The 22,607-nt window shown below is 44.3% G+C and overlaps 1 pseudogene; it reads left to right on the forward strand.

Annotated features, from left to right (window-relative positions):
• The first annotated feature begins 11,784 nt into the window (after positions 1 to 11,784).
• On the forward strand, positions 11,785 to 12,089 carry LOC149997303 (protein S100-A4 pseudogene; annotated as a pseudogene).
• Positions 12,090 to 22,607: the final 10,518 nt, after the last annotated feature.

Consider the following 22,607-nt stretch of genomic DNA (forward strand, 5'->3'; position numbering starts at 1 on the left):
ACATGCAAAAAGTCACCTTGGCTTTTCTTTTGCACCTTGTTTTTTTTACATATTCTTTTGCACCTTGTTTCTTTTACTTAATAACTTTTGGGTGGGGGTTGCACATTCTAACAGCTGTGGATGTACTATGATTTATTTACCTAGTCCCCTTTGATGATAAGATATTTAGGAGGTTTCCAATCTTTTGCTATTACAAACAATACTGCAATAAATAAATGCAATAAATAACCATACGCATTATTTTGCCTATGGGGAAGTATGCCTGTAGAAATTCTTAGACAAAGAATTCCTGGATCAAGTTTGTAATCTGATTGTCTTTGCCAAACCGTACTCCACAGAGGCATTGTCAGTTTACACTTCTCTCTGTGGCATACTAGAGAGCTGCAAGTGATTCTCATGCAAATGACCGAAGGACAACGCTCTTGCTTTAGCAGGTCTGTTACCTATTGAGAGCCTTGGTTATTCTATCTGCAAAATGGGAATAATAACATTCACTTCTGAGACCTATTGTGGGGACTAGTTTGTGACTACTTTTAAAGCAAAAGAGCTTTAAAAACTGAACAGCAAGATAAACATATTAATTATTATAAGGATAACAGCATCTAGCACTTTGTGACAGGCATTATATTTTTAATATATCCTCTTTAATCTACACTGAGAGTAAATATAATTCCCAGAAAGGGGAATTACTTGAAATTCTTTTTTCCATCCCTTCACTTTCAGTCTTTGTAGATCTTTTGTTCTGAGGTGGGTCTCTTCTAGACCAGCATCTATGTGGGTCATGTTTTCTTATCCATTCAGCTGCCTTATGTCTTTTGATTGGAACATTTAATCTATTTACATTTAAGGTTATTATTGATAAATACTTATTTATTGTAATTTTTCCCCTTTGTACCTGTGTTCCTCTCTCTCTCTCTCTCTCTTTCTCTCTCTCTCTGTTTCTTCATCTTCTTAAAGCAGACCCTTAAGCATCTCTTGCAATGCTGCTTTGTTGGAGATCAGAGAGGGGATTTAGAAGACCACACACCTGATATGTGGCAAGAGAGGTCTTCAAACCCAAACATGCACAGGTTCGAAGTCTGGGCTCTTTCCATTTAGCTTTATTTTGACTTATAATTTAAATAAACAAACTACTAGAATTGCATTAATTTTTTTTTTAATTTTTTTTTTTGGTTTTTCAATTACAGTTGTCCCCTTTTCCCCCAATTTCTCTCCCCCACCCAACCCACCCCCTCTCCCACAATCATATCCCTCCCCGTTGTCCACGTCCATGAGTCTTTCATACAGGTTCTTTGACTAAACCCTTCCCTTACTTATCCCCCTTCTCTCCCTCTCCCCTCCCCCCTATTGACTGCTATTCTGCTCTTTGTTCTATTTAGTTCCTTTGTTTGTGTTGTTCTATTAATTTTTATAAATTTTTATTTAAATCATCTTTCAAATATAGAACATAGTGGATTTGCAAGATCCTGAGATTAGCATTAGTAAAGTGAATCTGGACTAGTATTCTGTATTCTGAAATGTGGTTATGATCTTATTAATAAGCACTCTGAGAGATAGAAAACTTTATTTTTACTTTCGAGCACAATGGGGTGAGCATAGGAGCCAATGAAGGTGAAATTTATAAAATTTCATCTCAAGTCTATGCATGAAGGAACTAGAGGAAAGGTACTAGAAAGTCCAGAAAGTAAATTACTGGTGTTTCCAGATATGAGTCCATTTAGCCATTCAGCCAATAAACAACCATTCATCCCTTCAACAAATACTCATCAATCATCTCTGTGGATGTCAGGTATGGTGGTAACAGCTTCAAAGATAAAGACACATGTGCTCTCTGCTTTTAGGACTTTCACACCTCCTGGTAATGGTGCAATCTTATAGCGCACAGTCTGTCAGGTCCTGTTTTGTTATTTCAGTCTTTTCTTCCCGGGCCTGAGTGATGGCTCAGTGTGCAAATATGATTAAAATCCTTTGGAAGTATTTATGTATATTTTATCATGATAAAAATTTTTCTTAGCCCTGGCTGCTGTGGCTCAGTGGATTGAGCGCCGGCCTGTGAACCAAAGGGTTACGGATTCCATTCCCAGTCAGGGCACATGCCTGGGTTGCGGGCCAGGTCCCCAGTTGGGGGTGCACAGAGGCAACCACACATTGATGTTTCTCTCCCTCTCTTTCTCCCTTCTCTTCTCTCCAAAAACAAATAAATAAAATCTTAAAAAAAAGAAGATAAAGTGAGCTAAACATTTTTTTCCTTAAATCTTTGGTCATTTCCCAGTGCTCTAAACTCTTTAATATGCCATATTCTCTCCCATCCCTGAGTCTTAGTATATGCTACTGTCTCTGCCAGGAACATATTACTCTAGCCACATCTCACTCCGACACTGACTTATTTCTATACAATTCTCAATGAAAACACAAATCACACCCCCTGGACGCCATCCCTAATGCCCCAGGTGTGTTAGGTGCCCTGCTTCTGTGCTACCATATGCTTCTGATATCATAGTATGTGTCTCACTGTATTGCAACTGCCTCTGTAATCACTTCTCTCCCTCAGTAGAGTCAACTGTATACTCTACATAAGGAGGACCAATTATATCCCAAGCATCTAGTTTAATGTCCAGCACATGGTAAGATCTCAAAACTTGACTAACTTACTGAATATCAAATGGGGCAGAAGTCCTAGGTGGCAGGAGTTGAGGTGGCTGGTTATCAGATGACAGTTGGGAAGAAGATGGTTGCTATGACAACTGTTAAGCACCATAAGCCTAGATGCACAAGCAAAACCCAGATTCAAGTAGGTTCAAGATCTTTAGGCTCCAACTACCTAGTCTATACAGTTCTTTGTACTTTTTTAGAATCCTAGAATGCTAAGGCTGGTAGAACCTTAGAGTTTTTTCCTTTCTGTATTCCTTGTTGTATAAACAAGTTCCAGAGAAAGTAAGCAATTTGTCCAAAGTCACACAGCAAATTAGTGGCAAAGCTGAGGCTAGTAAACCTGAATAACCCCATATCCAGTGAAGTGTTAACATTTCATGACTCCCAACAGTATATCAGTCACAGGTAGGTGTGCAGAATTTCTCACTAGGCTAAATTTTTCATTGTATTTACTAAAAGCTCCACGCATCTATCCTTTACTCATTCATTCCTTCAACCAATATTTTTTAGTGTTACTACATATCTTGCACTACTAGATGCTGCACGAAATAGGAAACAGTCTAACACAGGGTCCTTGGCCCTCATGTGAGGTTGGCCATAGAATGAGAGGAACTGGGTAGTGCGTAATGACAAAGTATCACCCTATTGATCACTTGCTGTTCACAAACAAGGAAGTGTCACCACGTCACTCCCACCATGTGGTTAATCTCAGCATCCCCAGCGGCCAGACAACCAGACACCAAGCGGGCCCTCACTGCGATGCTAGAGGAAGTACACACCAACACCGATGCTTGTGTTCCTGCCAAATGTTTAACTGAATCCAGCCAGGTCAGGCCAGCTTCAACTTATCGAAAATACAAAGGACAGAAAAGTGATCTAAAACTATAATGCGTGAAAGCAGTCGGACAGATGCAGGAGGGTCAGCATTCTGTGGGACAATTCCTTCCTTCTTTCAATAAGGCAGTGCCATGAGGAAGATGGCACAGCATGAGGGCTGGTGACTGACATGACAACGTCAAGTGTTATGCAAGGTCCTTGATGGGATGTTGCTTTGGACATACCAGCCATAAGAATACTTTTAGAGAAACAGGGAAATTTGAATACAGATGAGGTACTAAATGATATTGAGGAATCATTGTTAATTTTGTTAGATGTGATCATGGTGTTGTGGTTATATAAGAAAACATCCTTTTGTTTTTTTATAAAAGGTGTATTCTTTTTTTATTTCATGTTTATTGTATTTTTTCCATTACCATTTAGTCGGCTTATACCCCCTCTCCCCAAAAAAGGTACATTCTTAGGTAATTAGGATAAGATGTGATGATGTCTGGATTTGTTTTAAGTAAATCTCAGTGAGGGGATGAAATAAATATAACAAAAAGTTAAATTTTAGTGTTTGATACATGGAAGTTCCTTATACTAGTTTCTTTCTTTTTCTTTGTTGAAAATGCCCCTAATGAAAAGAAAAAGATAAGAGTGAAAATACCATTCAGCCATAAAAAGAAAGTCAAACAACAGTAAAAGAGTATGCTCACTAGCCAGTGTACAGAAAGCAACACAGAAACATAAATGAAAAGCTTTCTAGAAATGTATTGGAAAAAAAGTATCTCTTGGCAAAGAATATTTCCTGGAGGAGGGGGACTTGAATGAATAAATTGCAATATGCACCAGCAGAGTCAAGGGCCCAGCAGAACTAAGGCACTTGCCAGTTTAAAGACACACTTACCTCTCCTCTCCTCCCACTGTGGGCTACAGGAGGAGCACTGTCCAGTCTAACCCCCTAAGAGGTGGCGCCTCGGTGACTAACTCGGTTTGAAAAGTTCACTCACTGATGAACTCAGAGCCTGAACCCCTGCCATGCACCCCTGTAAGCTCCCAGTCAAATAACCAAAATGGATTGGAAGCACAAAGGGACGCTCCTTGGCAAAGAAATGACCTTCAGCTACTTGTTGCACCGGTTTGCGGGTCAACTCAGTCCAACCCAGTTAGTACTTGCTGAAGAGATTGCAGCCACATCCGGGCCGTCCCGACAGCAGGCTCTAGAGCTAGCCCAGCAAAGCCCCCAGGACCCTATGAAAGCCTGAGAGGCAGGTTTTCTCTCAAGCTCAGCATTGCCCATTCTTACCTAGCCCTTGTCCCTTAAGAATAAATCTAGTGAGCCCACATCAAACAAAACAACAGCCGAATGGCTGATGTTGCCATTTATATGCTCTGACTAATGCAGTTCCTGATTTCCCTTCCAAATTAAATGCATTTCGCTTAGTACATTTTCAACAGACGTTACTCATCTGCTCGATTAATGAGTTTGCTGTGAAAGCGTACTTTGGTAGCAATTTGAAACAAAAGGACCTAACGTGACTGAGGCTTTGCGTCCCCTTCTCTCTCCATCTTAGCCTCTCTTCCTCCCCCTCCCTCCCCAGGGCACATACTTCACTGAAGCGAGGATGGGGAAGCTGGAATTGGCTGAGGGTTCTCTTCTGTGTCACTACACTACATTAGGAATAAAACCTTCCACTTAAACACTTAAATGAAAACATCGAGAAACTAATTTACTATTTGCAATCACATGATTTAAGCCGAAGCTGCCTTAATTTCCTTCCCATTTTGCTTCATATTCGATGTGAGCGCACACTAGATTGGTCTATGAAAAGGCTGTCTTCGAATCACAACACTTAAGACCTCTTTCATTTTCTTTTTGATTAAATAATTGAAATTCCTGTCAGGGCCTGCACTTTACTGATGCACAGATTTGGTGTGTGAGGATAAAGACCGCTTTTTGTTTGCTGCGTGGGTCTTAAAAGCCAGCAGCCTTTACTTCATTGAGGGGCAGATAAAATAGACCCACTCTATTCACCCATTTCACAGAAATTTCCTGCGCCCATTAAATGATTGCCTGAGACAACGTATGGAAAGCACCTCCTCTCATTTAACCATCCTCATTCACCTGGAGGCTTCTGCCTGCTGAAAAGAGCTCAGCTACCTAGTGCCAACTGCATCCATTAGGAAAACAAAGACAAAAGCCCACACGCATATGTACACATGGAAACAAAACACCCAAATACCAAAAAGAAATAATTAGTTACAGAACACTTCACTTACCTCAACTACAGAAACCTGAGGTTATTTACATTCTGTGATGGGTTGTAGCAACAGCATCTCCCAGCGTGGCCCAGTGTGGCCCAGCGTGGCCCAGCGTGGCCCAACATGGCTATGGGCCTCTGGGCTTCTTAAGGTTGAAGCAAGTGCATGCAGAGGAGGGAAGGAAAGACCCTCACTTGAAAGATAAGCTGAACCGTCTTTTCCTTGGTACTATCACCCGATGAGCAGTGACTGGACAGTGGCAGGCGCTGTGTGGCTCGGTTCTTTGAAACTGGTTTCTGTAATTCATGCACAGTCTCACTTTAGAATGTGTGCCTGAGTTTAACTACAAATCACACAGCCTTGTTTATGATGCCAATCCTGAGACACACCTGGATGTTCTTCCTAGCTCCACCTAGCCGTGTACCTTTGGGAATATTATCTGTGATCTCACAGTCTCAGTCTGATCTATAAAACAGGGATATAAATAAATTGTCCCTCCTTCCTTTCGGGATGGTTGGAAGCTTTATGTGAGACACTTCATAGGAAGTGGTTGGTGAGTTTGGGACATAGTGCTTGCTTAATAAAAATCAGCCAATGCTATTATACACTTATGCATCTTTAGATGGGTATTGACATCTGGACCATGTTCACACTCCCTCAAATAGTGTCCTTTCAGAGGATGGTTTTACCCACATTTTACCCAGTAAAAAACAAATAAACAAAAACTCATGTCTGGGTATACGAGGAGAGCCACACGCTATACGCACATGCACGTGTACCGACATACATATGCACCCACATACATATGCATGCATGCATGCACAAATGCAGCATAATTTTATAGAAGGAAATGGCCTTAAAGAATATCAGGTTTGACCTCCACCCAAATTAAGCCTCCCACCTAAACATCTGAGATAGTTCAATGACTTTCTCATATGAAACCTCAATTTATTTTGGGGTAACCTCTACTACTAACTCCTATTCTGACCTCTGTAATCACATAGAAGAAAGCTCATTGCTACAGAGAAGTCTTTCCAATATTAAAAAAAAAAATCCAAAACATTAAAAAAAAAAAAAAAGAAAAGCTCTACTGTTTTCTCTGAGTATTCTCTTCCAAACCTATGTACCAGGAACCTGCCCTGCTCCTCATAACACACCACATCAGCCCTCTCACCATATGGAGCTCTGAACTTTAAAAGGGTGCCTACCCTGAATTAAACATAAAATTCCAACTAGGACCTGAGCAATGTTGGATAGAGACATATATTGTATTCATTCATTCATTAACTAATTAATCCAATACTTATTGACAGCAGAAACTAAGCCAGTCACATATATGGACAAATATATTAAATAGCCTAATAAATGCTGTGTAGAAAAGACCGCCTCTTCAGCACGATGACTATAGTTAATACTACTGTATTGTGGATTTGAAAGCTGCTAAGAGAGTAGGTCTTAAAAGTTCTTATCGTAAGAAAAAAAAATACAACTATGTAAGGTGATGTATGTTAATTAGGCTTATTGTGGTGGCCATTTCACAATATATACAAGTATCAAATCATTATGGAATACACCTGAAATGAATATAGTGTTGTATATAAATTATATCTCAATATAAAAATAACTGTAAAATTCTACACATTGAAAAGATTACTTCTTGATTGTACACATTGGAGATTATGCGTGTCGGACCATTAATTCCAAGGGCATTGCTTCCATCCCAACCATGGTTTTAGGATTCCTCATTTTGTTCTCAGGGGTTGTGGGCTCAGGGGCCACAAATTTGTCTTTCACCTTAGTGTAAGGAATTTAAAAAAAAAAAGCAACTCCCTCAAAAATTTACTTGGCACTTCTCCATGCCAAACCAAAAGGCCCTGGTATTGTACCGTCACCCAGGCCCCCGGCTTCACGGCAATAGCACGAGTGGCTGAGAACGAATCCCACAGGTGGTGAAGAAAACGCAAGGGGAGTTAACCAGGTGAGACTTCCACCGGGGAAGGCTCCCGCGGGAGGCGAACTGAGCGTTTGGAGAGGGAGAGGAGCGCCCCCTAATGGCAGCCACCGGGAACGGGGCACGTGCGGCCTTGCTTGGAGGCCGAGGAGATGGTCCGGCCAAGCCCGCAGCCGGCCAGGCTCCTCTCGCTGGACCGCAGACGGAGGTGCGCGTTCCGGCTGCCGGGCTACGGCAGGGGCCGGCCTTCGCGTTTCCACAGCCGGGACTTCCGCGGCCCTGCGGGGGTCACCGAACAGCCTCCCAGCCTCAGACCTTCAGGTCTGCTGCTCCTGCCGTGCTCCTAGCTCTTCCTGGGCCTCCCGGGATAATTTTTCAGTGTTGGAATCGTTTTACCTCCATTTCTAAGCCTGCCGAACAGCTCGGCAAGTGAGATGGTCAGCTGTGCAAACCTGTGTCCCTGAACTGCCGACTCACGGCTGCAGGCAGAGAGGGAGGGTGACTTTGAAGAGGTGTAACCCAAACAGGAGGAAGAAACAAGCCAGTTGCTGTGACAGTGGCCTGGAGAACGTGCTCCGGCCTTCTCCGTTCGGAACAGAGATGACTCTGACTTGTCTCACGAGTAGACCCATGGATGGCAAGCAGAGGGCATAAGATGGCTCCTAAAGCCATTTCTTCTTCTCCAGGTGACCTCTTCCGGGGACTCGGTTTCCCTGAGTGTGGGATGAACTTGGGCTCCGGGGCTGCTAAGGAGCCCCGGCGCACTGAGCACGGAAGGCTGCTCAGCATGCTTCCCAGGGGCCTCAGTGAGGGTGCAGAAGGAGCAGGCAAAGGAAAGTGATGTGCAAAATGTCACCCGACCTGCCTGTCAAACGTAAGTACCAGAGGTGTTGCGCTCACAGAAACCGGGCTCACGCTCCCTGTGGGCACAGTGCACGCCCCTTTCCCACCGGAGCTGCGAACCCCAGGCCCTGGGAGAGTTCTGACTGCGTCTCAATTTTGATCTAATTTCCTTCCGTCTGAGGAAGCTCCAGCGCTCTCTCTCTCCCCGGGAGCAGACAGATATCTGTGTCCGATTCTGAGTTCCCCGATCTGGTCTGTAGACCAGTTAGAACACATGATGAGGTTACTGGTCATAAAAAGAAGAGTAAGGCCACAGTAACGAGTCTTATAGAGTTCAATTTATTTCACTTACAAGAGCTCTTTTATTCTGAGATTATGTTATTGGAATGTAAGTTCCAAGAGGGCAAGGACTTCTATTTTCTTGTTCTGTTTTTTCATCAATACCCAGAGGAGTACTTGTACATAATCGTCGTCGTCGTCGTCGTCGTCGGCAGCCGTCCGTCTCGAGAGACGATGGTGTAGCTTCGTAAGAGTCTATCTGCACCGCCAAGAATGGCTGTGCAGTCTGACTCGGGAGTGACACGGTATCTGTCTCCTCCCGTGTTGAATCGACATCTTGCGATGACGCTGGAGTGTCCTCTCCAGTGGAGCTGAAGCTACAGAGCCTGGGCAGGGTGATATGGAGGGTCTGCTGTTGCCCATGCAGCAGACCCCCCCTCTCTTCGCAGCTGAAGGGTCCAAGGGAAAGACGGAGTCAATACAGCTTGGCTTCAGGTGCGCCGCAGGAGTTGCCGGTGTTGACTACAACGTCAAACCGCCTTAGGGACTCCGGCTCTGGATTTTCTGTCGGGGTTTACTCCCTTAGCCTTTCCCCTGAAGAGGTATGCCGCAAGGCAGCGGAGGTTTTTTGGAATCAGAGTTTTCCTTCTCTGATGTGCCCTGATGTGCATAATAGGCAATTGACAAATACTTATTGAATGAATGAGGGAATAAATTATTTCCTATTTTCCTAGTATTAAAATATCTTTTCCTTCCTGAAATGGTATTAATAGTGTCAGAGTTTTTTAAACACTATTTCTCCTTGGAAAAATTAAGGTATGTCATTACCTTTCAAAAGTTTCATTAATCTGTTATGCTTGTTTGGGAATCTACTAATTAGAGGATCCATTAAAGAATATTCAATCCCGGGGGGTGGGGGGGTTAATAGGGGGGAAAAGTGGGACAACTGTAATAGAAAAACAATAAAAATTTAAAAAAACAAAGAATATTCCATTCTATGATCCATCAGACACTAAGTGAAATTTGTCCAAAGTCCTTTAGCTACATAATGGCAGAGAGGTCTCACATCTGAGGTATTAGTAGCAGGGAGATCAGGATTCAGATCCTGGACAACACATGTTAGCCATATGACTTCGGGCAAGTCACTAAAGCCTAGCTTCTCCTCTGTAAAATGGGAGTGGTGCTACCTTCCCCACCCCCTCACCAGTGGAGAAGTTTTTACTGTTTGTGATTTCCCAGCACTGGGAAGATAGGACCATGAAAGTTGTCCCAGTGGCCTGGCTGCCTGGAGGTTTTCTCCACCTTCTCTGGGAAAGATGCTCCCCTTTCTAGGCTGGTACTTGGATCCAAGAATCCCTTTAAAGAAAGAAGGAACACCCTGGCCAGTGTGGCTCAGTTGGTTGGAGCATCCTCTCGTAGACCCAAAGGTCCTGAGTTTGATTCCCTGGTCAGGGCACATACCCAGGTTGCTGGTTTGATCCCTGGTTGGGGAGTGAATGAAAAGGCAACCAATCAATGTTTTTCCTCTCTCTCTCTAATCTCTCCCTTCCTCTCTCTAAAAGCAATGAAAAAATAACCTTGGGTGAAGATTTTTTTTAAAATTTTTAGAGAGAAAGAGCACATTTGCTTCTAAATTGGACACATTTTTAGGGGAACCTGGAACAAATCCCACTGCAAAGAGTTGAGGGGGCGAAATGAGTTGTTTTTTTAAAGCTAAATATATTTCATTTAGATTGTTCTTCATTGTATGTTTTTGATATTAACTCTTTTTATTCTATTATTATATGATGGTGATAATAAATGGTAGTTGTTTCTTCTTAAATTTAGGAATTAACAAAATTTAAAGTTTCCAAAATAAAAAACCGAGAATCTACACTGTTGTTTCAAACTGACCTAGGACACCTTGGTTCTGCACAATTATTAGGTTCTTTTTCATAGATGCGGGTCATCTCCAATAGTTGAGATAGAATAAGGATCTAAGTTTTTTTCCCTCCAACTTTGCCATCAGGTTGCATACTTCAGTGAAAGAGAGGCACAGACTAAATTCTGCCACACGTGCAAGCATTCGCAGTTAGAGCTAAAAGCACCCACACCGCAGCCCTGCGAGCTCACAGAAGCTGAAGCACTCTCCTTTCCCAGGGTTCTGCAGCATGATTGATTCTCAGGCACAGGCCATCCTTTTGGGGGGAAGGGGACTGCCCTGTGTGTTTTAGGATGTTCAGCAGCATCTCTGGCTTCTACCCACTGGAGCTAGTAGCACTCCCCCCACCCCACACCCCACCCCACCCCACACACACCCTTGGGTAAGAGGGAGGAGCAAAATCATCCCTGGCTGAAAGCCACTCATTCCAACAGCATCTTGCAAGCAAGGCTCACTCACAGCAGATTCAGATCACCTTTTTTTTTTTTTTAATTAATTTTTCTCCAGACCTCCAGCTCCTGCCCTGGACCTCACTCAGCGTGGCAGAGGCCTTTGGGTAGGGGAGAAGGGCAGTGTGCGCTGTCCCAAGCACTGAGCCTGGAGTCCCCTCCCTTAGTTCATAAGCAGTCACATTTCCAGGGCAATTTCCTGCCCATCGCCCACCACACCTGGTCTCCCTTTCCTAGCTGCTCGGTGAGACCACTTGCTTCTGTCCCCAAACCCAAGCAACAGATGGCCTCTTCCTCTGGCTCCCTAAAACTCAGACTGAGCTGTGTGCATTGGGGCATGCCCACCCCATGGAAGCCCCTGCCTGTGTCCACTAGGGCTCTCCCCAGGACAGAGATTTGTACTTCCAGGCTGGGTTGGTGAAGGTGGCCCTGGCTTCCACTGTGCTGGCCCTGGCAGGAGGGCCGCCTCCTGCTGTCCCCCATCCCTGCCATGGGCAGGGCCTGGCCAGGGTATAGGTAGCTCAGAGTACTGGGCTTTCCCCATTCTTCCTGTCCCCAACCCTCTTTCCTCAGCACTTCCTCTCTCTTGGACTGACCTGACTGACACCATGGCATGCCCCCCAGAGAAGGCCCTGGTTGTGACAGTGTCCATCTCCCAGAAGGACTCGAACAAAGAAGGTGACAAGTTCAAGCTCGATAAGTTGGAGCTAAAGGAGCTGTTGATCCGGGAGCTGACCAGCTTCTTGGAGAAAGGCCAGATGAAGCAGCTTTCCAGAAGCTGATGAGCGGTGTGGACAGCCACGAGGACCACGAATGGACTTGCAGGGAGTGTTCTGTCTTCTCCTCCTGTGTGGCCGTGCTGGGCAGCTGGTTCTTCCAGGGTGTCCCTGATGAGCAACCCAGGAAGAAATGAGGGCTCCACAGATGCGGTGGGGCCTGCCAGCTGGGGTCTTCCCTGTGGGCAGTGGGCACAGAGCCTCACCCTGGCTCCTCCAGCCATGTGCAGGATGCTGAGAACATCCAGTAAAGACTCTTTGAAGAAATTAGAGAATTAACTAATTTTAAATTACAGTTCACATACAATACCATTAGTTTCAGGTATATAACTTACAAAGTGATCACCCCAATAAATAAATCTGACACCATACATAGTTATTACAATATTACTGACTATATTCCCTTAACTGGAGCCACACAACAAGACTCTGTATAAACTTCCTAAAATATGACCAGACTGAGTGCTGGGCTCAGGCAGTGTCCGAGAGAGCAGGCCGCTGGGCGTGCTTCATGAATACTCCTGTTCATCCATGAACAAGAGCACCTGACCCGTTTCTAAGCAAGCCACACATCTTCAACACCACTTATTTCACCAGAAAAAAAATCATTTCTGACACCAGTTGTGCATGTCAACCAACCTGGTGTTAATAGGAGGTAAGATCATTAAGGTGCCTGTAGTGACCACTTCAGGGGTATGGACTTATGATTAGACTTTCAAATGCTGACTAACCAACTGTAAAGTATGAGAGGTATAGCATGTTCTTCCTACTGAAGGTGATCCAAATAAAGGCAATGTAATAGCACGATATAACAGTGATTTAGACACCCCAAATCTTTATTATTTACAAATGTTGTTATTTTATAGAAGTGATTGATGCACAAAACCCAAAACACTGGGAACAACTGTCTCCATCAAACTCCATGGCAAAGGAAACCAGTCCCTCCAAAGGGAAAGGGACTCTTGTCCTCACACGGCTGCTGCATGTAATTCACACCAAATTTCCATGCAAGCCCATGTCCCAGCTGCTTTTCCCAGCTGACGGAGAGGGTGGTTGAGAACAGGAGTCAGCCTGGATCCCATCTTGGGGATGAATTGCATGATTGCCAACCAGAGTTTGTTTCTCAGTGAGTCTGTGTGTATAAGAATGCACAAGTTGCAATTAATTCCCAGCGAAGTCACTCCTTAAGTTAATTAGAAATGCAAAGTGTGAGTCTAAATGTTATGAGATTATAAAATGGCTTAATAATGGGAACAATGAGATTGAAGCATATGCATTCTGGCCATGTAAATATTTCACAACAGTGCCAATCTGAGTTCATTTGCCTAATCATGCCATTGATATGCAGCTGCGAGCCTGCAAATAGAAAGGCTGAATTGCAACAGATCACCCTTCTAATGTCATAATTATTAATATTCGAGGGAAATGGAGCTGCCACACTCCGATGGAAGCTGCTAGGCCTTTGGAATTGAGATGGAGATGGCGCTGCTCAGGGAGGAGGAGGGTGATAGATACACCAGCCCCAACGTCCCCATCCTGTTTATTGGCCAGAAGTATTTAGGTAATTAGGCAGCTCAACAAATTAACGCGATGAGGATGTCGGAGAGAAGAGTTGCAAGGCATAGATCCCCCAGCCTCAGTCAAACTCGTGCTGAAACACACAAGCAACCCGAGAAAAGGACAGAGAAGCAACACTCTGCGGCAGTAGAGGAGGGCGTGCACCAGCACTGAGCCTGAGTAGTGCTGGGCGCCGGCGGGGCTGAGCCGTGCAGCCGCCTCTCCCAATTCGGCCTCTATTCAGTCGCGTGTCCCATATGCTTTGTGCACAAATTTTTCTCATATGCACACAATCTCACTTCCCTCGAGACGTCTGAGAACTGCTTCCCCTTGAACTCTCGTTGGCAGCACCGTGTAGGGGAAGAGGCTACAGGAGCTGCATCAGATGTGGGTGTGAGTTTCGGGGGCACTGCACTTGGGCAGGTTACCTGACTGCTCTTGTCCTTCCTCCGTTTGTGAAAGGGGACTTATGGTGCCCATGTCACAGTTCTGCTGGGAGCGCTGTGCAAGAAAAAGAATGTCACATCGCTATTTATTTAGTTACACAATGCCTCGTTTCAGGTAGGATCTGGGGCAACCAGAATATGCTTAATAACATGACAAGTGCTATGCAGAAGTTTACATTAGTATTTTCAGCCTTAAGTTTCTCTGCTTCCTTTTGCTCCAAGAAGCCTCTCCATAGCCCTGAGAACAAATACTAGAGGAGTTTTCTTTTAAAGAGCAGTTGCCATGGCTGGTGTGGCTCAGTGAATTCAGTGCCAGCCTGTGAACCAAAGGGTCGCTGGTTCAATTCCTAGTCAGGGCACATGCCTGGGTTGCAGGGCAGGTCCCCAGTTGGGGGTGTGGGAGAGGCTACCACACACATTGATGCTTCTTTCCCTCTCTTTTCCCTCTCTTCCCCTGTCTCTAAAAATAAAGAAATGAAATCTTTACAAGAAATATAATTTTCTGTCTATAAGATTCATTGATATTGGCATAGGATTCTATTGTCTAGACAGTACATTTTTGTTCTTTTTAAATATTGACTGAGCAAATTATTTAACTTCCCTAACCTCAGTAACTTCATCTGTAAAATGGAGATAATAGCTCTTGTCACACAGGATTAATGTGAAGATTGAGATAATATATATATAAAACATTTAGTATGGTGTTCAACTCACTGAAAACTCTCTGTATTTGTAATCTTTACTATTATCACTTCTAATTACTTTATTATTATTATATTGTATTATATAATAAATAATGCTAATAGTATTACTAATTATTATTAATTATAAAATCATAAGTGGACACATAAGAGAATCCAAGGAAGCCAGGAGTTTAGAGATATTGCCACAAATACAGCTCTTGATTACTTCTCACTGTCAGACTGTATTCAGAACTGTAGATTGTCATTATGTGTCCACAGTATCCAGGGCTTGTAAAATGTGTATTATAGAAATAATAATTGCTAAGACTTATATGGCACTAAGTACATGCCAGACACTGTTCTAAGCACTTTACATACAACCCATGTAATTCCTACAGCAGCTCTCACAAAGTAGATCCAATCATTCTCCCCATCTTACAGATAAAAAACTGACCAGGAGAAGGCATATAATTGTCCAAAGCCCAGAGGCAATAAACAGTAGATCTGGGATTCAAAATCACGTCACCTGGCTCTGGAGTCCATCCATGCCTCTGCTGGGGCATGAAACACTTGTGCTGTGTCCTTACTGCAAAGCAATTCACAGGGAAGGGGACATTCGGGTTCACACCCATCACTCCTGCTCCTTGGGAACTAAGAGCCTTCCAGTGGTAAACCCGCAGGGATTTTGCCTGTTCAGCTGTGTTTTTATCCTGAAAGCCTTTAGGCACAATGTATGCTCTTCAGGTGAAGGCAGACTGAGCTGCTCACTGTGTTTCTTTGCCTGCCTGCCTGCCTCTGGGACGTTTGAACACGCAACCCTGTGCTCTTGGAGCAGAAGGGTTGGAATCTGGCACTTGGAAGCAGTTTTAGTCCAGCGATGGGGGGCGGGGTGGGGGGAATAGGTCTTTGCGAGCAGGGTTGAAATGACAAGAAGCCGTAATGTGAGAGATGTGGGGTTTTTTCCTCATTATTTTTCCCATCAGTATTCACCCTGAAGCTGAGGAAGTTGGCAAAGGCCAAAGGGGCAGGCTCTCCCCTGCTTTGCTAGGGTTTCAGGCCACTGCTTCTAATGGCAGTTATTAACTGGCCTTTCTCACCTCAGTCCTTGGCACATCCCATTTCCCCATTAGGCCAAATGTCCCCCCAGGCTGCTTCCCTCACCTCCACATCTCCCTCTGCAGCCAGGCCAAGCTCTGTGTTCAGAGACCATCCCTACCCGATGCTCCTCCAGGCCCTCCCTGCAGGTAACTAGATCACCAAGGCCAGGTGTGGTGGTTTCTCAGCAGGAGCCCTTGGACTTGAGTTTGGAGATGCAGCACTCTGAGCACAGCAACGGGGTCGGCCGAGGGAGATGTGGTGCAGCACAGCGGTCAGCCGCAGGAAGGCTGAGGCCCAAATCTTGGTCTTCCTTCAATTTCGTGTGTGACCTTGAGCAAATACTTAACCTTTCAGTGCCTCCATTGTTTTTATTTTTAAATGAGAACTAATAAGAACACCAGACTTGGAGAGTTGTTGTGGTAATTAGATCTGTTCATCTAGATGAAGCATTTAGAATAGTGTCTAGTGCATAATAAGTGCTTGAGAAAGACTCATTTTTATTATTTTTCATTGCATGTAGAACCATCCAGGTGAATAGGTTGTTCTGTTCTGACCTCTGACCCTCAGGCCCACACCCTTTCTCCGATTGCTCATCTCTAGGCAGAGCCCCTTCTCTTCCTCCCTCCGTCCTTCTTCTCTCTCAGGGCTAAAATTAACAAATGATAACAGCAAAAGTTAGACTCAATTAGGACAAGGTCCCAAGGCAGATGCTGCTGTGTGCAGAGGATGGAGTAAAAGAATTGGCTCCAGAAGGCTTGGGGACTGCCTGTAGGAGATGCTAGTGGATCTCTTGCTGCTAATTTTTCCCCCCTAAGTGAACATGAAAGGGTGTCTCAGAGGCTCATCTGCTTTGCAGGTGATCAGGCAAATGAAGATCTGTGTCCAGGGAGAGGTGAAGATTGTCTTTTTTTTTCTCTCTCTCCAAAGGAAACATGATCTCAATTGTCCCAGGCAAAGATTTAATTCCTGCAAGAATGTTAAGCTGGAAGGGGATCAAAGGTCACTGCCAAAACTGATGGAGGCTCTGACTCATTCCCACTCCTGCAAAGTCCTAGGATCATGGAGGCTTAAGAAGAGCTGGCAGTCATCTTATCACCAATGAGTTTGGGTGATACGAAGAAAGCTTGAGCCCTGGCTGCTGTAGCTCAGTGAATTGAGTGCCAACCTGCAGACAGAAAGGTTGTGGTTGGATTCCCAGTCAGGGCACATGCCTGGGTTGTGGGCCAGGTCCCCAGCTGGGGGCGTGCGAGAGGCAACCAATCAATGTATCTTTCGCACATCAATGCCTCTCTCCCGCTCTTCCTCCCTCCCTTCCTCTGCCCAAAGGGCCAAAAAAAACGCTGGTGTTGATGCTGTGAGCATATAGTAATGCTGAGTGCTCCATAAATATTTAGTAAGGAAATGACCAGCCGAAGGCTCTGCCGAGAAGGTGAGTGGTTTAAAGCTGTGGTCCTGAGACTGAGACTGCTACCCACCCGGAGATCACTCTAGGAAGGAGGAGGAAACCACTGCCTCACGCCCTTGTTGCTGCAAATCAATTCTGTAACTTGATCTAATCTCCCTCACTTGGGGCACTTGGTCTCCTCTCACATCATCCCTCCTTTCCATTATTATTGTCACCATCTCCATTCAGTCACTGGTTACCACCTTGGCCACTGATGAATTAGTGACACTGGTCATCTCCCATCTCTCTAAAATTCAAACCACCCTATGTACATTGGCTAGATTAATCCTTCCAACCACGTGAAAACATGCACTACTCAGTGCCTTCCAAGTACAGCTGCGGTCCTCCACCCAGGATTTCAGGCTGTCCACACTCTCCCTCTGCCCACGCACACTGACCAGTCTCCTGCTCAGACACACTCTTGCATATTCATGCCTTATTTCAGAATCTGCAAACCGAGTGTCCCCCCCTAGGTGTCTGCGGTGGAAGAAGAGAACGGGAGGGGGCGCCATAAAGTCAGACAGATCTGAGATTTATGTCCCTGCCCTGTCACTGAGTGTTGAACAACTTATTCAGTCTCTCTGAGTCTTAGTTTCCTCATCAGTAAAAGAAAAGTAATCACAATGACCTTGCAGGGTAGATGAGAGGCTAGAGTTAATTCCTTAACTAGTATTTGTTGAGCACGTGTTGGTTAAGTGGCAGGTGTCATTGCAGACACTGGAAATACAGCAAAGAACCAAACCGGAGGTTGCATTTGAGCGAAGGGCAAGGGGAGACATAAACAAATAAAACCAAGTATTTGCAAAGTGTCTAGGGCATGCCTGGCACATAGCTGTCTCTCAATAACTTTTTTCATAGATTTTAAAACTCTTAATAACAGGTGTACATTTATCTATCCAATGTAGTCAAGTTTCTTCAGTTTCAACTGGAAAACTCAGGAAGTTTCTTGAAGGAAGGGACAGTATCTTGTCTATCAATGTACTGTCAATGTATTCCAAGTACCAGACACAGCACCATCCATATAACAGGTGCTAAATATTTGTTTGTTGAATAAACGTTGCCTGATGGGTGATGATCGGGAGCTTTAATAGACAGTTTTATTGTCTTTAATTATAAATGAAAACTATATTATTTAATAAATCTACTTTAATAGGCATTGCAAAAAGGAAACACTCAGGCCTCAGAACCATAGCGCCTAGAAAGCCCTTTCAACTATCTTTATTTACTGGTAGCCTGTCCTGTCTATAAGCCCCAAGTAGACCTCCTCCTTGTCGACGACCAGCACTCTGATTTCATCCGCCACATGCTGGTCTCCCGTACTGAACATCTGGAGCACTTTTCAACATGCAAATTGTACAGCATAATCATCTGAGGGTGACTTTTGTGTCACTTCTAGGCCACAGACTCTTTGTGGACCTATGTCATCTTTTTACACCAAAGCAGCAAGCAGAATGCCATGCTCTTAGAAAATGCACTGTCCTTGCCACCCCGCTCCTTCTTCCCATCCTTCCTCCTGCCCTCACACAGCATGAAGCTCAGTCTCCCCTCTGCCTCCTTGGCAGTTCCCGCCCCACCCCCAGATTTCACTCCCTTTGCAGAAGTAGACTAGCTGGACCACACAACTAGTCAGCAAAGGAGGCAGCAGCTCCTACAAAGTAACTGTAAAATATTATGAGGTTCAGGCTGTAGGCTCTGAGTCAGACTAACAAGTCCCAGCTTTACCTCCACATTCATCTTTTACTGTGATAATGGCTCATTTATTTTATCTCTGGGGCCCCAGTTTCTTCATCTATAAAATGGGAGAAATAAACAATGACACCTATTTTATAGGGTTGTTGAAAGGATTAAAGGAGATAACACATGTAAAAGTCTTAACATAGTGCCTGGTATATTATAAGCACTCGAAAAATGTTAGCTATAATATAATTCAAGGGCAACTAAAAGGCCACAAGCCCCAAATGTCATTTACCACCTGCTGGCTGGTACCCACACTCTACACAGTTAAAAGTACAGGCTGAGGAGCCACACTGCCTTGGTTCAAGATCTGCTCCTCCCCACTTACTAGCAGTATAGCTTTGGGTAAGCTCCTTAACTTGAGACTCTGTTTCCTCACCTTTAAAATTGGGGTGATGCTGATAATGTACTCCCTCTTTAGAAGACATTGGAGTCTCAAGTAAGTGAATATGTGTAAACTGCTCACGATGGTGCCTGCTACACAGTAAATGCCCAATTAATGTTAGAATTCATGGTATGGCCACTATACACCCCATTTCCAGAGGCTATGTCCATTTGTTTACACCAGGAGAGAGACGATCTCTTTGTTCTGGTCTGCTGTTTACCCCACCGGGAGAGCAACTCTTCAGTCCTGCCCTATCAGACAAATGTTACAGGCACTGAAGGCACCAATGACTAAGGGGAGACCCCTGTCCTGCAGGAACTCTCGGTCTGGTCCAGTGGCTCTGTCCACAGAGCTAATAATTATGCAGCAGCTTGCAGTTTAAAAAGCATTTTCTCATTGACCACTCTGTGCTTGTTCACATCCCAGACAGAGATGTCATCTGTCCATTTTGCAGCTGAGGAAACGGGCTTGCTCAGCGTAAATGATTCACACAGGCCATGTGGTCTGTGAGTGGCTGAGTCAGGGTTAGAACAAGCGGCCTCCAGCAGGCATGCTTGCAGCCCCCAGAGAATGGATTTCGATAGGTGGAAAGACCTGCAATTCCTGGGGGAGCCCAGAAGGCAGCTCAGAGTGTGGAGGGGGACAGGGCAGCTGCAAGTTCCTCATTCTTCCTCGCCAGCAGTGGGAGGCCAGCTCCGGGCAGGTGCTGGGGGAGGGGGGGAGTGGCCTTGCAGGGGACTCTTGTCCTCTGACTATTGCCTCCACTCTGCCCTGTGCACCCCCCGTCAGAGGGCAGTTAAGCCCCTCTCCCTGTCTGAGGAAGCTGCGTTTGTCATTCAGGCCCTTTCCTTTCAAGTCTGCCACTCTCCTCTCTCGTGCAGTGGCTAACAAGGCCTCCCCTAATTAGAGTTTTATAGTCAGTATAATTGCGTCCCACTAGTGCTTTTGAATAAGATACTTCTAACCTTGTTCACCTCGTAATTGGGGGCATCCACCCAGGTGTGCCCACCTATGAAGCAGGCACAGGTGTGGGTAGAGAGAAAGAGTCTGTGTCAAAGGCACATATGTGTATGTATGTATGCTTGTTGGCTACATGCATGCGGATGTCTGTGAATACAGCCCATCCACGGCTGCCTTTGTAGGCATAGGCAGGCTTTGTGGCTGTAAGGGAGAACATTTGGCTACATGTTTACTGTTTAAGTGTACAGTTTACTATTTAAGTGTACATGTAGAAGGAAGGAGTGTGTGCGTGCAAGGAGTTGCGTAATTTCTTTATTTGTTTATTTGTTTGTTTATTTATTTATTTTTAGAGAGAGGGGAAAGGAGAGAGGGAGAGAAACATCACTGTGTGGTTGCCTTTCACTCATGCCCCCAACTGGGGACCTGATGTGCAACCTAGTCATGTTCCCTGACTAGGAATCGAACCAGCGACACTTGGTTCACAGGCCAACGCTCAATCCACTGAGCCACAGCAGCCGGGGCTTGAGTTGTGTAATTTCTTAAGGGAAGGTGGTAGGGAAGCAGAAAATTGTTGCTAAGCTCCTACTATCTCTCTCCAAAGAAGGTATTTATTTGTTATAGATATTATATGTACATGGATTCAAAAGTTACAAAAATATACAGTAAAATGAGATCTCCCTCCCACCCTGCCCCCAGCTATCTGCTTCTCTTCCCAAAAGGCAATCTTTATTCCCAGGAACATATGATTGTTCTGAACCTTGCACTTTTCATTTATTTAAATTATATTTTATTGATTATGCTATTATAGTTGTCCTAATTTTTCCCCCTTTGCCCCTCTACCCCCAGCATCCACCACTCCCTCAAGCCATACCCCACCATTGTTCATGTCCATGGGTCATGCACATAAGTTCTTTGGTTACTCCATTTCCTATACTGTAGTTTATGTCCCCATGGCTATTCTGTTACAACCTATTTGTACTTTTAACCTGTTCACCTCTTCACCCATTCCCCCACACCTCCTTCCATCTGGCAACAATCAAAACGCTCTCCATATCCATGATTCTGTCTCTGTTCTTCCTGTTTGCTTAGTTTGTTTTTTAGATTGGTTGTTGATAGATATGTATTTTTGTTATTTTATTGTTTGTAGTTTTGATCTTCTTTTTCTTAAATAAATCCCTTTAACATTTTATATAATAATGATTTGGTGATGATGAGCTCCTTTAGTTTTCTTCTTGTCTGGGAAGCTCTCTTTCTGCTCTTCAATTCTAAATGGCAGCTTTGCTAGGTAGAGCAATCTTAGCTGTAGATCCCTGCTTTCCATGACTTTGAATATTTCTTGCCAATCCCTTCTAGCCTGCAAAGTTTCTTCTGAGAAGTCTGTCAGTTTCAGCTGAAAGTCTTATGGGAACTCCCTGTAGGTAACTAACTTCTTTTCTCTTGAAGCTTTTACAATTCTCTCTTTATATTTAACCTTTGGCATTTTAATTATGATGTCTTGGAGTGGGTCTCTTTTTATTCATCTTGTTTGGGACTCTCTGTGCTTCCTGGACTTGTATGTCTATTTTCTTCACCAAATTAGGGAACTTTACTTTCATTATTTTTTCAAATAGGTTTCCAATTTCTTGCTCTTTCTCTTCTTCTGGCACTACTATGATGCAAATGTTGAACCTTTTGAAGTTGTCCCAGAGGCTGCTTACACTATCCTCATTTTTTTGGATTTTTTTCTTCTTGTTGTTCTGATTGGTTGTTTTTTGTTTCTTTATGTTCCAAATCATTAATTTGATTATTGGTTTCATCTACTCTACTGTTGTTTCCCTGTAAATTGTTTTTTATTTCAATTACTTTTTCCTTTGTTTCTGAGTGGATCATTTTTATGTTGCTGAGGTTCTCACTAAGTTCCTTGAGTATCCTTACGACCAGTGTTTTGAACTCTGCGTCTGATAGATTGCTTATCTCCATTTCATTTAGTTCTTTTTTTGAGTTTTGATCTGTTCTTTCATTTGAGCCATGTTTTTTTGTCTCCTGTTTTGGAAGCCTCCCTGTGTTTGTTTCTGTGTATTAGGTAGAGCTGCTTTGACTCCATGTCTTGGTCGTGTGACCTAATATAGGGTCCAGTGGCACAGCCTCCACTATCACCCAAGCTGGGTACTAAAGGTACAGCATTCATGCGAGCTGAGTATCCCCTCCTCTTGTGGTTGAGCTTTGGTTGCTGCTGGCAAGTCAGTGGGAGAGATTTACCCAGACCAGTCAGCTGCAAGAACTGGCTGTGTCCACTGACCACCAACCCCCGCCCTCTGTGGAGGATCATCTGTGCAGCGGCAGGGTGGTGGTGCTCCAATGTGCTCTGT

This window comes from Furipterus horrens, unplaced genomic scaffold (assembly GCF_987537825.1).
Source record: "Furipterus horrens unplaced genomic scaffold, mFurHor1.1.pri manual_scaffold_11, whole genome shotgun sequence".
NCBI lineage: Eukaryota > Metazoa > Chordata > Mammalia > Chiroptera > Furipteridae > Furipterus > Furipterus horrens.